Source organism: Pseudopipra pipra, chromosome Z (assembly GCF_036250125.1).
Source record: "Pseudopipra pipra isolate bDixPip1 chromosome Z, bDixPip1.hap1, whole genome shotgun sequence".
Lineage (NCBI taxonomy): Eukaryota > Metazoa > Chordata > Aves > Passeriformes > Pipridae > Pseudopipra > Pseudopipra pipra.
In genome coordinates, this window is record NC_087581.1 from 56612833 (window position 1) to 56626931 (window position 14099).

The window sequence follows — 14099 nt, forward strand, 5'->3', positions numbered from 1 at the left end:
ATATCAAAAAGCAAACCAATGGAGGAAATATTGATTTACAATGGTAGTTATTCTGATGCTTTTTAGAAGTGACTACAGTAGGCACAGCGGAGAACTATGGATTTTTTATCAAATTCATAACATATGCAGTCACTTAAAAATAAAAACAGCATTCATTTCTGCAAATAAAAGCAGATCTCTGTGTGTTAAAGTTAATGGTCTACTACGAAAGGAAAAACAATGTAAGCAAAACTGTTGAAAATGCACAGAAAAGAAGAGAACCCATTTTATTCCCTTCTTGATGTGTGATTTGGAAAGAGTTAAGAGGTAGCAGGTATTCCTAAAGTTGGCTTATAAGATTAATGTAAACTGAATCTATTGAACAAGCTATATCATTTCCACACATATTTAGATTAAGAAAACACCTTCATAAAAGGAGGTTTAAACCAGAATGGTCGAAAGTACAATAGTATTCAGGTGCCACAGAAACTACTATTCACTGATAGCAGTAACACAAAATTAAAGAGCACAGTCCAAATTTAAAACCCACTAATTTTGCCAAAATGAGGTATTTTGGTTGCAGTTTCACCTTACATCGTATTTAGCTATTCGAAGCCATATAAACTTCAATTTACTTCTCATTACCAAGAGGGACAATATGGGCTGCAGCACACATAGGTGACTCAAGAGTGGGGTTTGGGAGCTAAAGGAGCACTTCACATAACATCTTTCATGATAGTCCACAATAACTCTTATTGTTAATGTTCTCAACAACCAGAATGAATTAATAATGAAGAGGTATGAATTAAAGCCATGTAACCAGTGATTAATTATATGGATTTACAGGAGTCCTTTTTTTTTTTAACTTACAAAATATTGTACGTCAAGTGACAGACATTTGATATTCTAGACTGACAAAAAAAAAGCAAACAGCCCCTCTGCTGAAGCTAAGGAACCATCACAAATGTGTTAACTGCTTAGTATTTGCAGCCAGTCAGAATCAACAGCAAAACTCTCAAATTCCATTAGGTCACCAAGATGATAGCAAGGCTTTTAATTATTCTCCTTATCCCTAAACCAAAAAAAAACCAACCAAACCCAGAAACTAATTCCTTATCTTGTGAACATTGCTCATTCATACTACGCAATAAACAAGATGGGTCTATACTGAACTTATCTAGATTTCTCTCAAACCAAAGAAAACCCTATCAACTGGAAAACAAGCCATTTTAGATCAGCAAAAACCTGTAAAAAAATGCCAGTAGGCAGTAAGCTAGCTTCTGTATTATCAAATTGACAAATTAAAGAAGCTATAATGTTCACTCTATACAACCCAGATCATGCCATTTTGGCTCCTTCTGGAATTAAAAACACTTTAAATTACCCATCCAGCTTCCATTAGTAAGACATTTAGAACTGCAGGAGGCTAAGGTTGTTTCTCAGAGCCAAATCCAGTGCCCATACACTGGATGTTTATTGCATGTTGTTTACAGCAACCTTTAAAAGAAACATGAAAACAAATTAATAACAACTCACCTCATAAGAAACAGTAGTGAGAGGCCAGAGTTACTTTAGAGAAGAGGACAAAAGAAAATTAATGCAATTTGTTAACCTCGAAGTAAACATTTGTATCACAACATATGTTGGAGGTTTTATCTTTATTTTCCCTTTTTTTTTTATTTTGGTTATCCTTGGACATTTTATTATGTTACATTTTTTACACAATGGTTTTTTTCAACAATGCTTTTAGAAATGAGGACTAAAAGATGAGTGTTGTCTCTATGCAGATCTCAGCATTTACCATTTACAAGAAAATATAAAGTAGGAATTATGCAATGCATGCAATGACAAGAGAATATAGCTGAGAAAAAAAAAATCTGTGCATAGCAGCCCTTCCTTGCCAAAAAATCACTTTTTAAACATAAAAAAAATAATTAACATAAACACACACACACAAAAAATAGGAATCACACTCCTTACTTCTATAATTAGGTTTTTTTAAAGACAGAATCTGCACTACAGAAATATCTCTTATTCTGCAAAACATGTCAGAATAGTTTTTTGTTAAATATCAATCCTGTTGCCATTTTTTTTCTGTTTGGTTCTTTCTATTTCTATTATTCTGTATAAAATAATTGTCATTTCTACATCACTCATCTAATATCTAGAATAATAGAACTCTGTCAAAAATTAAATTTTGCATCATCCCTCAGAGTGATTAAGCATTAATCTCAGTTATTTCTTAATTAATTTATTGTTGCAGCGCTGTAAGACACAGGGTTTCAGGGGTGTAATTTTAACCAGAGTAAAGATGTAAGAAATTGGGGTTATAGTGGGAAAAGGAACAACAGTACTGAAGAAAATGTGGTATCTTGCAGATGTGACTGCGTGATAACCAGGCAGCCTGACTGATACTTTGAGATGTCTAGTGTCCACTAGACTTTTAGTTACATCACTAGGCCTGCTATTAACTCAAAACAGGCCCATATAAACATTCTGCAAAAAGGAGTCAGCAATTCCGAAGTCTGTAAAATCTCCCCTTCTCCTAGAAACAAAGAAAAAAAAGGATATTCAGCATTCAAAACTAGGGAGCTTAAGCACAGAATCTATTCAGTACCATTGAAGTTTTTTCTCAGTTTTGGACTGCTGTCACTATTTGAGAAGATAGCACCATTAAGAGAACTGTACTAAGAATAAACTGCTATATGTAGATATCTATAACTTGCCAGATCTTTTGGTAATGTTAAAATGTGAGAAAGGTTGATTTTCTGGAACACCAGTTCTGGCGATATATAGAATATTCTGCTTTAGGAAGTGAGTAAAGAGGATGCTTTTAAAAAGCAGCATTCTGAATTTGTTTACTTCCCTTCACCTCACAGAGATAAAAGAGCATCAAATGAAACAGAGTGCTTTAAATTCTTATGCTGTCACCTGGAGATGCTCTGATCCGGCACTTCTCCAGAGCTCTGTTGTCTTATGGTTATAAGTTTTGGGTAAACAGTATGGCGAATAGTGACTTCAGTATACCTATAGATCAACTCAGTAACATGTTCTTACTCCGGGGAGTCAGCAGCACAACTCAGTAAAAAAAGTGTAAAACCCTGATGCCTCTGGTTTAGGATATCTTGAGAGATCTGGACATCTGGAACCATAAAGCTGCCAGAAGTAGGCTAATGCTTTTGCTTGGCAGAAGGCAATTAAAAGGAAAGCTTTCTGTGAAGCTGCCAGCATTTTGAAAATGTTCAGCCAACAAAGTGGTGAAGAGATCTTCACCTTGATACTGAGTTTTGACATCTCATTACTGATAGTCATTTGGTAACTGTGTGCTCTGGTGCCTACAATCTCAAACATAACGGAAATTATAATTTATTTAGGTAGAGCTCTGGATCAGAGGGTGACTCAAGCAGAAATCTAGGGCAGCCCTGGAAATAATACATAGAGGGGGGAAAAGAAATAAGACTGGTAGGAGAAAATAAGTATTGACAGTAACTACAGGTAGAAATACGCGGTTATTGTTAGCTCTGCAGAATTTAGTGGGTGTTCCTTCAACTGCGCTGTTGAACTACTGATAAAGGAAGACATGACAAAACCACCAGGCTAAATCAAACACTGAAAGATGTAGAGCATCAGAATATTTCAGGGATTCATGTATTTAATTATAAAACACACAGAATAAGTTACAGCTGTCAATTTTAAAGCATCAGTTTAGCACCAGTAAACTACAGACTTGCTTGTGAAATACCATATACGTTTTTTCCTGCACTCATTGAATCTGGATATATTAACCATTGGGCTGTAATGAATGTTACAAACTGCTGAGTTTTTTCCCCTCAAACACATGTGAAGTTATGTTAGGCTTTGAAAAAAATATCTTTGACTGCAATATCTGATATTTTTCACAAAGAACATAAGAAAAAGTTTCCCTAAGATAGTCTAGTTTGTGAACCTTTTAAGCTTCCTTAAACAGGCATAAAAAATTTGTTGTGTTTCTGTTTCCATGTTCTCATTCCCAGACAAAATATCTTTACACACTCTCACTTTTTGCTCTCTAACGTCTTGTCCTCATTGTAGTTAATGTTCACTACAGAATAAAAGACAGAAATTAGGCCCATTATATATACATTCATATTAGCAGATGAGATTTCAGGTGTGACTTAGAGCAATAGAGTGTTACAGGGAAGAAACTCTGCAGAGCATTCAGCAGCCTCAGAGGTTTAGCAGGATGACTTTAAATCACCAGTGCCCTCTGCTGCTCTGTGGATGGTCTTTTATTTTGTGTTGTTTTTCCATTCAGCCAGCTATAACTTTGACAGTACTCCAAGCCTTCCTTAATTACTGCTTCCTTATAGGCTGATTCATGGGTACTACGATGCACAGAATTTTGTCCCTATGGGACTATACAGCCTCTCACCTCCAGCACTGACATGGGTGAATTGCTGAGGCAGGACATGAGACAACAGCCTAAGAGCCAGAGCTATCGCTGCCCTGCACCACTGCTCTGGTAGGAATGCTCATCCTCGCCAAAAGCAGGAAATCACAAGGTTTTCAAGGAATTTTCCTGCTTGCCCCTAAAGACCTGGAATAGAAAGAGAAGGTTGTTTCTGCTTTAGCCTAGCAGGCTCAGTTTTGAGGAAAGATTCTGTATAGCAGATAGACTAAATCTAATAACATGAAATATGAAAGAGAAAATATGAGTAGTTACAATTTCATCAGCTGCACAGTGTAATACCTACCTAGGGGGAAAATCAATCAGCTAGTGTCTGATCAGTGCTTTCTTGATAGCATTAGCTATGTGAGTTATACAACCTCTGGAGATAGTGCTTCTTTTCCTTACCTGTGTAATTCATTTATTAGCCTAAATTTACAGCTGTCAGCATCGATTTAGAGCACCAAATCTAAATGAACACACATTCTGTGGATTCCAAGGACAGACAGCTAAAATCCTGAGATGAAGGTAACAAATTTTTACATAGAACAGATAACTAATTTCTATTTCATTTATATAAGCATAAAAATAATTGAATTCCTGTCTGGCCAGGAGTTCTGAATTTGGTTTCCATTTCCCTTCCTCCTTAAGGGTAGTATGTAACCCCTGATATGATGCAGTAACTCTACAGTCTTCAAAACTGGGGATATAGTCAACTTAAAGTAAAAGGAGGTGCAGTTTTTTGTGACTGTAGTCTACTGTTTTATGCATGTCCAAAATCCTTCTGCACATTCACTTCTCTGTACAGTTGACCACATATGATATAGGACACTCCGAACTTGTCTGACAGACAAAATAATGATAATTCCAATATTTACTTGGTATGGCCTTTATGTAAAGGTACAAAAGAAGCCAAAAAATCTTATTATTCTATTGGGATAACTATTCAATTGATTCATAAAGTAATATGGTTCCTGCCTTACAGTAGCTTACAAGCCAATTAAGGCTTAATTGAGCAAGTAGGACAATGGCAGAGGGAATAGGAGACAGCTTGGGCGCTCCCTGATTTGTTTGAACTAGTGTCCTCTGCTTTCCCTTCAGATATGGATGTTTAAAGAATGGGCAGAAGCCTTGATTTCTTGGCAAGGAAGGGCTGCTATGCACAGACACTGCTTGCACACTTCTGGAGAGAGACACTGGTTCCTGTTCTTCTTCATGTTTTACGAGTTAATGGGCACTGTGGTAAGTAGATGCTGTGATATCTATTCTGCTCCAGCTGTCCTCTGTGGGGACCTGATAGCTTGTAGCACAGGGTCCAACTCATAACAAAAAAGCAGCCTTTCTGTCCAAGGCTGACCATGTCCCAGAACTGCAGTGTGGGATGTGTGTGTGGCTGTCATGTATCATTTAATTTGGCCATTCTACAGCAAGACAACCCTCCAATAAGAGGTTTCATGCTTCCTTTTGAAAGGAAAGGATTTATTTTACTCATTCTCCAAAGCTGAGATGCAACCTCTCCTATGCACCATGATTTGGTCCTTGTGGCAGTGCCAGATCAATGCAATAAAATGTTATCAGGTTACACAGCAAAATGCAAATTATAAACTACATTCAGTATGCCAGAGGACATATAAAGTGCCACAAGTGGTATTGAGTTACTATGCTTTATGAAGAAAAGTACTCTCATTTGTGAAAAGTATTCTCATTTATGAAAAGTAGTAGGAGGCTCAGTAACTCAGGCTAGTTACTCCAATGGAAAACAAAACAGAGACCATAACCCTTGCTTGCATTTGAACAAATAGCCAACATGTAATAATTGCCATGCTGATTGGAGCTAGTATTAGAGAATGAAACTGAATTAATATAGTCCATTGTTTGGTCAAGAATTCAAGCATTCATTTAATGTTTGCATGCTTGAAGACCATTCAGGTTAGATTGGAAAAAACTCCATGCTTCCTGACAAGTCTGACTGCTCAATTATAGACTGTTTTTTGACAGTATGGATCATAGATTTGTGATACTTTTGCTTTTCTCAGGATTTAATAGCCAGACAGTTCACGTTGTGAACATTGTAATAGCCTAGTATTTTGCATCAGTACTTTGACAAAGGAGAAGATGGCTGTTGTCAGCATATGTATCACAACAATACTACTCTTTTCATTGATACCAGCCTTTACTGTGCCTATTTGTTCATGTTGAAAATCGCCTAAATATGAAAGCCTTTTTTCCCCCACAGGTGAAACCTGTACTCTTCCAAAAGAGATAGAAGAAAAAAAGTGGGAAAAAAAGTGAAGGAAAGAAGAACAAAGGGTGGTAAAGGGAAGACAAGTTCTGAGAGCAAGAAAATAAGTAACTAGTGTCTTATAGTCCTTCAAAAGTAAGTTATTTAGTGTGGGAAGAAGTTCTGCTTACTTCTCTTGTCAAAAAAAAAAAAAGTTATGTCTTCAGGCATTTTCAGTTTCTGTCTTTGTTTCATCAGATACATGCTAGAATTTTAAACCCGCGCAAGACCCGGACCTTTTTCCTCTAGCTACACTCCAGTCTTCTCACGCTGATTTCTGAGCTTAATCTGACAGTGAGTTTCACTGAAAGAGACAGATAGTTGCAGAGGGAGAGCAGTTCAGAAGTCGATGTTTAAATACATAGGCAGAATGTAGAGCTGTAAGTGAATTACAGTACTATGAATAGGGCACTTCATGAAATAAGTACACATTGTGAAAGACTTGGGAAAAGTGCCCCAACCATTTGATCAGTTTCTTGAAAGACATAGGGAATTCGTTTCCAATTTTGAGGAATGTCCTTAAACACATTAAAATGCTTGGCCTTTCAAACATCCAATGCCATGCAAACCTGTCAGGGTTCTTCTTGAAAGCACAAGGACAACAAAGACTGATATGAAACTCAAATAACAGAAGTTTTTTTATCTCTTCTGTTTTTCAAGAGGAAGGCTAATAAAATCCTCTGAGGCTATTATGATCTTCCATGCAAAGCAGGAAAGCTCTCAAGGTTTCTAATGTGAAGAAACAGCTCATTATCTCTAGTGGTGTTTTATATGGTATACACCTGTATTTACGTATTTACTTCAAGTCACATGATATATCATATGTACAGTACACCATTATCCCTCTAAGATTAGTAGGATTTGATGGAGAACTTAACTTTCCATCAATGTTAACAGCAAGTATTCTAATTCTGTCAAAAGCTAAAAAAATACCAACAATTTTTATTTCATGGAAATGGGAATGGTCTCAACACTCACTCTACTGTTAATCACTTCCATCCATGTTTATAAAGGCTGTTGTTATTGTGTTACCCTTCACTTGGTCTCATCTCTATTTTTCCAGCATGTTTTTTCTTGAATGCCCACCTTTTCTTTGCCAGTAACAGTTGAAGCCATTCCCTTAGTTCAAACTCCTTGTCACGCTACCTCCTGCCCTATATTTGACTTCTTATTGAGCTCAGTGTCCTCCCTCAAAGCTTCCTCTTGTTTTCAGTCTCTGTCTTAGACCTTTAATTTGTATTGACTCACAGTATGGTTGCTGTGAGCTCTGCACCTGCTCCTATCCCATATCGATGGCTAAATTCTTACAGATGACTGTTTCTAGGGGAGACTCGGGCTGAAACTTAGAAATAACAGAAGAGCAGCTATGCAGTGCTGACTCGAGCCTACACATTCAACAGCTGCCAGTCCAGTTTGATTTGAAAATTTTACCACTCAATCACTGACCTAAAATCTAGGCATACTCAGGCTTCCCTCAGTTTAGCCAAGTCAGCATCTGCACGAACAACATTAGCCTGCTAGTAACTGCGGCTACATTTAATTCTCTGTATGCCCAAATGACAGTAAATGTTGACAATTTACTTGGATATAAGCACAGTGCTTGTGGGCTACCTAAGGCTAACCCCAGCCAAAAAACAAAGTGGATATTTTGCACTTAAACATTCAAAGAAAATTAGGAAAGATCTGTTTGAGAGAAATTTTCCAGTTTCCCAGAAAGACAAAATCAAAACCATAACCTTCCCGTCTTCCTCCCAAAATACCAAATTATTTTGTCTTTTATTAAAAAAAAGAACACTGAAGAAGGTAAAGCATGAAAAATTTTGTAGGGAAAAAAAGATTCAGTTTTTCTCTGTAACCTGGATGTGTTAGAAGAATTATCTTCATCACCACTACTTCATTTTGTAAGAAATTAATACAAAACAACCCTGTACTGTCTCTGTTGCATGACTCCAAAACTTGTAAGTTCAATTATAGCTCAATACCATTGTAGCTCAAAATTTGTATCAACCATATGATCATGAATGCAGACAGCTTTAATTACTTTAACAAAGAACAGCTGTGTTGTTTTGGGGCTGCCATTTGCTTCTCATTAATGATTAACAATCTCATAAGACCAACAAATTAATAAAAAATAGTTATTGGCTAATAAATACCAATAAAGGGAAACTTTTTAACATTTGCTTTGCATTGTATATTGCTGAGGATGTTATTTATCTATTATTTTGCTTCACAGCAGTGAAAAATCAGTTTTTAGGCAGCAACAGCCTTCCTGAAGAAATTAAATCATACCCGATGAAAATCAAGTATTTTTAGCGTGCAGACAATCAGGTATATTGGCCATATTTTATAAAAACATTAATTTCTCTAGATAATTATTGTAGCTATTGTCCAGCTTGTTAAGGATTTGACTGAGCTAAAGCTATAGAGCAATATAAAGCAATTTGCTCTAGATGCTTAAACAATTATAGCTGCTACTTCCTTCCTATTCCCCAATGTTAAACATTAATTCCTTTCATAAATTGCACTCTTAAATTAGAGATGAGTCATGGCTTTATTTTATTACCCAAACTCTACTACACTTCTTCATCAGAAAACTTTTATGCTTCAGTTCTTTTGGTTTTTTAAGTGAGATTTGCACATGTTGATAACTGCAGTCCACTACCATGAAAATATATTGATAATAAATTCATAAGTTGTAAATTAATATAGATTACAGTTACAAAATTTTCAGACTAAAATGTTTCAATTGTGAAAATCTATTCAATATATTTTCCTTAAAAAATACTACAGCCATTATTTCAAATGAAGCCTCAACCCTTCAACATTTGTTTGGATGCAAACTTGGTAGAATTTAAACTTTTACCTTATATTGAAATATAACATTTTATTTCATGTACTGGTACTTATTGCCTGTGATAGGGAAAGCATAGTTTCAGTTTGAACCAATAAAACAGCAAAAGAACACAACAAATTCTTTGGAAAAATGAACAGTAATGACAATGAGTCTCTGACAAATCTCACTAAACTGATATATTAACATATGGAAGTCATTAGGAAACATACCCATGCTGTAAACTCTCGAAGTACACAGATTCTTCACATTGATACTCATCAATTTTTATTTATTGCCTAATGAATTCTCAAAATTTATAAAGCCTATTATCTTCAGTTTTAGAGATAACAATATATAAATACAAAGCTTGAATTCTATCCTTGGTGGACATAATAGAAAGTCACTTGGCTGAAATACTGACAAGGCCATGAAAACACTTTAAAAGTTGTGACAAAAAAGACAATGTATAATAATAAAATGGAACTTTTTAAAAATTTATTGCTTATACAAAGGAATCTCTTAATATATCTTAAGATCCTTATAAAAGTTGTTGGGTTTACAAGGTCAAAATGATTAAAAATAACACAGTGAGGAGACTAAAGAGACAGCAAAAAGCTAAGTGATTTATTTGTTTTGGTTTGCAAAGAGAGAATGGGGAGGAAATATCTTGTTTAGTGCTGATCTTTAAAGATAATGAAGGTGAAGCGCTGTCAAACACAGAGACATAAAAGAATAAGATAGAAGAACTCCAGAAACTGTAGTACCATAAATTATTTGAGCATGATGCCAGAGCTCTGCAGAAACTTCTGAGCATTCGTGCAGTATGGTTGGACATTTTCTGTATGCATAGTGAGGGATAGGAGCCTCCAAGGTCATATCCTGGTCTTTTAATCTACCTAATAAAGATGATACTCATTTCATTTACTACAAAAGAGACAAGTTCTCCACAATATATAGCAAAGTAGATTCAGGGAATACAAGTGTAAAGAAAAACGCTTTCCTGGATATGAACTGAACATAAGACCAAAGTAGGAGTGATCAGTGCTCAGTAGAGGGATGGACTAACCGTGTTAAGTGAGTAGTGAAGACAATCTTCTCGAAATTTCTGTTTTAAAGCTGTAATTAGTTCATTTCAGATCTGCTAGCACCCTTTTGAACTATGCTTTTATTTCCCCAGCATGAATGGTATAGAGAACTCAATTATGAAGCCATTAGTGCAAATTCACCCTCTCAGAGCAGTTTCAACACCTCTACCTGCAGAAATGCTTCACAGCATTGAGGAGACCACCCACCACCAGGCAGCCACAATTAGCCAGCACACCACATGGCTCATACTTCTGGTTTCCAGCCCAAACCTCACACCATTCCTCATATTCCTTTCCCCGGTAGCAAAAACCACAGCACTTGTGGAAAGGCAACAACAGGAGGCAGACAGTGCAGCTGGGGACCGAGTCCAACCCCACCTCCAAACCACCATTTTCATCCAAGATGGTTTCAGTCACAGGTAGGCAATAGGGTAGTCTAGGTTCACTCATTGTCCTACTGGCAGCAAGACCTTTATCTGCCATGACCAGTCGATTTCTTCTCCTCTCCCTAGAAGGAGTTAAAACATCTCCGTAGCACAGCTCAGCACTGAGACCATGGCTCAAAGCAGTCGAGTGAAATGAGTATAGGTGGATCATGCATAGGCAGAACAAAATAAATAAAACAAAATAGATATTTTTCTTGATGAGCATTTGTGAAAATCTTAAGCTACAGGATTATTTTTTTAACAGAACTTTTTAATCATTTTTAATCACTGCTTTTCAGAAACTGCTTTTAGAGAATTATGCAAATCACTGTGAAAACTTTGCTTGCAGTTATTGACTTATGAAACTCAATACTTCTTGGGGTTTTTGAGGTAAAAGGAATTTCTCAAACAACTAATGTTTATAGCAGCATGTTGATAACTTGCCCATGATAAACGTGTGCTCAAATGCTTCAGAATACAGTCACCAGCTGAAATCACAGAACATGCTGAATCACAGAATATGCTGAGTTGTAAGGGATCATCCCACAAGGATCATCGAGTCCAACTCTTGGCCCTGATCAGACCATTTCCAAGCAACACATCATGTACCCAAGAGTACTGTCCAAATGCTTCTTGAACTCTGTCAGAGTTGGTGCTGCAACCACTTCTCTGGGGAACCTCTTCCACTGCCCAACCATCCTCTGGGTGGCTTTTTCTAATATCCAATCCTAACTTCCCCTGACACAACTTCAGGCACTTCCCTTGGATCCCGTCACTGGTCACTACAGAGAAGAGATCAGTCTCTGCCTCTCTGATCTGTAAAAGCATGAGGAAAAACTATGAGGGAAAGAGGTCACCTCTAGTGCATTCCCATGCTCCGTGCAAGCTGTATGCCTGCTTGCTTCACAATGAGGCAAGCTCACATAAAAATAGCTGGGTCTTGATCAACATCATTTATGTCTAGTCTTTCATCTGAAAGAAAAGGAGTCTAGAAATGTCCCTCAGTGGGCTTCACAACTGTTGTCCCCGAACTTGGTGGCAAACCACGTTTAAGGCCTCAACGTTATCATCTTTGACCTCTCCTTCTGAGTATGTAATGTTTTGCTGCAGCAGAAAGATGTTTCACCAACTGACATCCAAAGCAAAGTCCACAAGAGGGAGGTTGACAGACATTAACTAAATGCCTGGCAATAATTTCTCGCTTTTAGATATCAAAGGAACCAATAAAAAGTGTCTTCATACAGCACATCATTAATAACTCCTCATATTAAATCTGGGTAGTCTGATGCATTCGTATAGTAATAGCATATTGTGGTCCTGACTGTCCCTCCTGCAGTTAATGCTTTAGTGCAATGACAAGCCCTGATTTCACATTAGGTTAGCAATTACCGAATCAGCCTTTATCTGTTGGTAGCAACTGCTTTGGAGGATTTTATTCCACATGCATTAATTTTATTCCACATGCATGCATGACTGTACTAACAAATTTTCGTGTTGTAAAATGCAAAACCATATTAACCTGTACAATAGAGTATAATATGATATATTTTTTCCATGGTAAAATGTTTGTCTACTAACATTTAACTTCAGTATCAAATGGACAAAGATTAATTTTTGAAGTATTTAATTTTTGTATTAAAAGAAATATAACAATAAGAAATAACAGGTAGTGAACATGTTAATACATCAAAACCTCCAAGAAATTATTTTGATTAATGCCTTAGCACAGAGCAGATCTCACTTATATTGCCCTCCAGTATGTGCAGCAGAGTTCATCAGAATGTTAATTTGGATATAAGGATGAATCTTCCGCAATGTTCTCAATTTCCCTGATTGAATCTTTAGGTATACAGAAGGTAATACTTAACCGTTTCCAATCATCGTTTCCATTCTTGCAAAAACATACTTACCCAATATTAAATGCCATATTAGAAGACATACTTCTAAGAAATTAATACCAGCTAAAAGTGGAATTTGTGACACACTAGTAAATTATTTTTCCTCATTGTGGATGCCTATGTGTTATAGTAGTGCAGTGTACTTAAGCCATGCAATATAATTTAAATGCTGTGTTTCTGCATCTCTCAGTGTGCTTACCTTTCCCTACAAATATCACAAGTGTCTCATGTAAACCTGTGTGAGCACCTAATGGACTGTACAAATCCTACTAATTAGTCTGTTGCCTAGCTGCTTATTAGCTTCATTCTGAAGCTTCTTTTCACACCAACTGCAGAAATGCAGTAACTAAACTTCATAATTTTCAGGGTTTCACAACATTACTGAATTTTATAATAGGTAAAATCAGTCAGTTGTTCAAAGTTGATGGTATAAAAAAGAAATAATGGATCAGCAACACCATACAGGCTTGGTTTCCAGAGTGGAATACCAAAAAAATAGCTGTTTTTCTTTTCATTTTATTCTTCAGAGAGCTCAGCCTTAACCAGAGAGTCAAATCTGCTACTGCTGGAGACTCCACCATTCATCACCAAAACAGCTTTGTTTATGGAAAGATGGTCCTGCCCTCATAGCCACAAAAAACCTACTTAAATTTTGCTTTTTCCAGTGTACAAGCCTTGTGTTTTCATCTCTTTTGTCTACAAAGCAAACTCTAGACAGTTAGGAGTCAAGAATGTACAATTATAAATCTAGATTAAGTAATCCATGTAGCACTGCTTCTAGGAAGAAAACACTACCTTAAAAGTCTGTGTCAGGAACTGATTCCATGTCATGGACCCTTAGAATGCTGGGATAAGCTTCTTACCAGCATCTTTTTGAACTAGAAAAACATCCAGACACGACACTGAGCAGCAGCTGTTTACACTAGTTATATCCTAAGGCTTGTCCTGCCGTTCAAAATATGTGTGCTATATTCCGGCTATACACTTCATGCTAACTCAAATAGTTCATTTGGATAGCCTGGTTTTGCAAAGTACTGTATATCCTGACTGATCTTATTATGAAATATTTTCATTCTTGTTGATAGTCCAAGGAAACTCTTTCCGGGTGTCAGCCACAGATTGCTTGTATTTTTCACTATGAGATTGATTGTATCATTAAAGTTATTTTCACA

At 36.5% G+C, this 14099-nt stretch overlaps 1 long non-coding RNA gene across 1 annotated transcript; it reads left to right on the plus strand.

Moving 5' to 3' along the window:
• The first annotated feature begins 2071 nt into the window (after positions 1-2071).
• On the plus strand, positions 2072-14099 carry LOC135406786 (uncharacterized). The gene is made up of 3 exons (XR_010426476.1): positions 2072-5647; positions 6642-6782; positions 13455-14099. It is a non-coding gene; the product is annotated as an uncharacterized LOC135406786 (long non-coding RNA).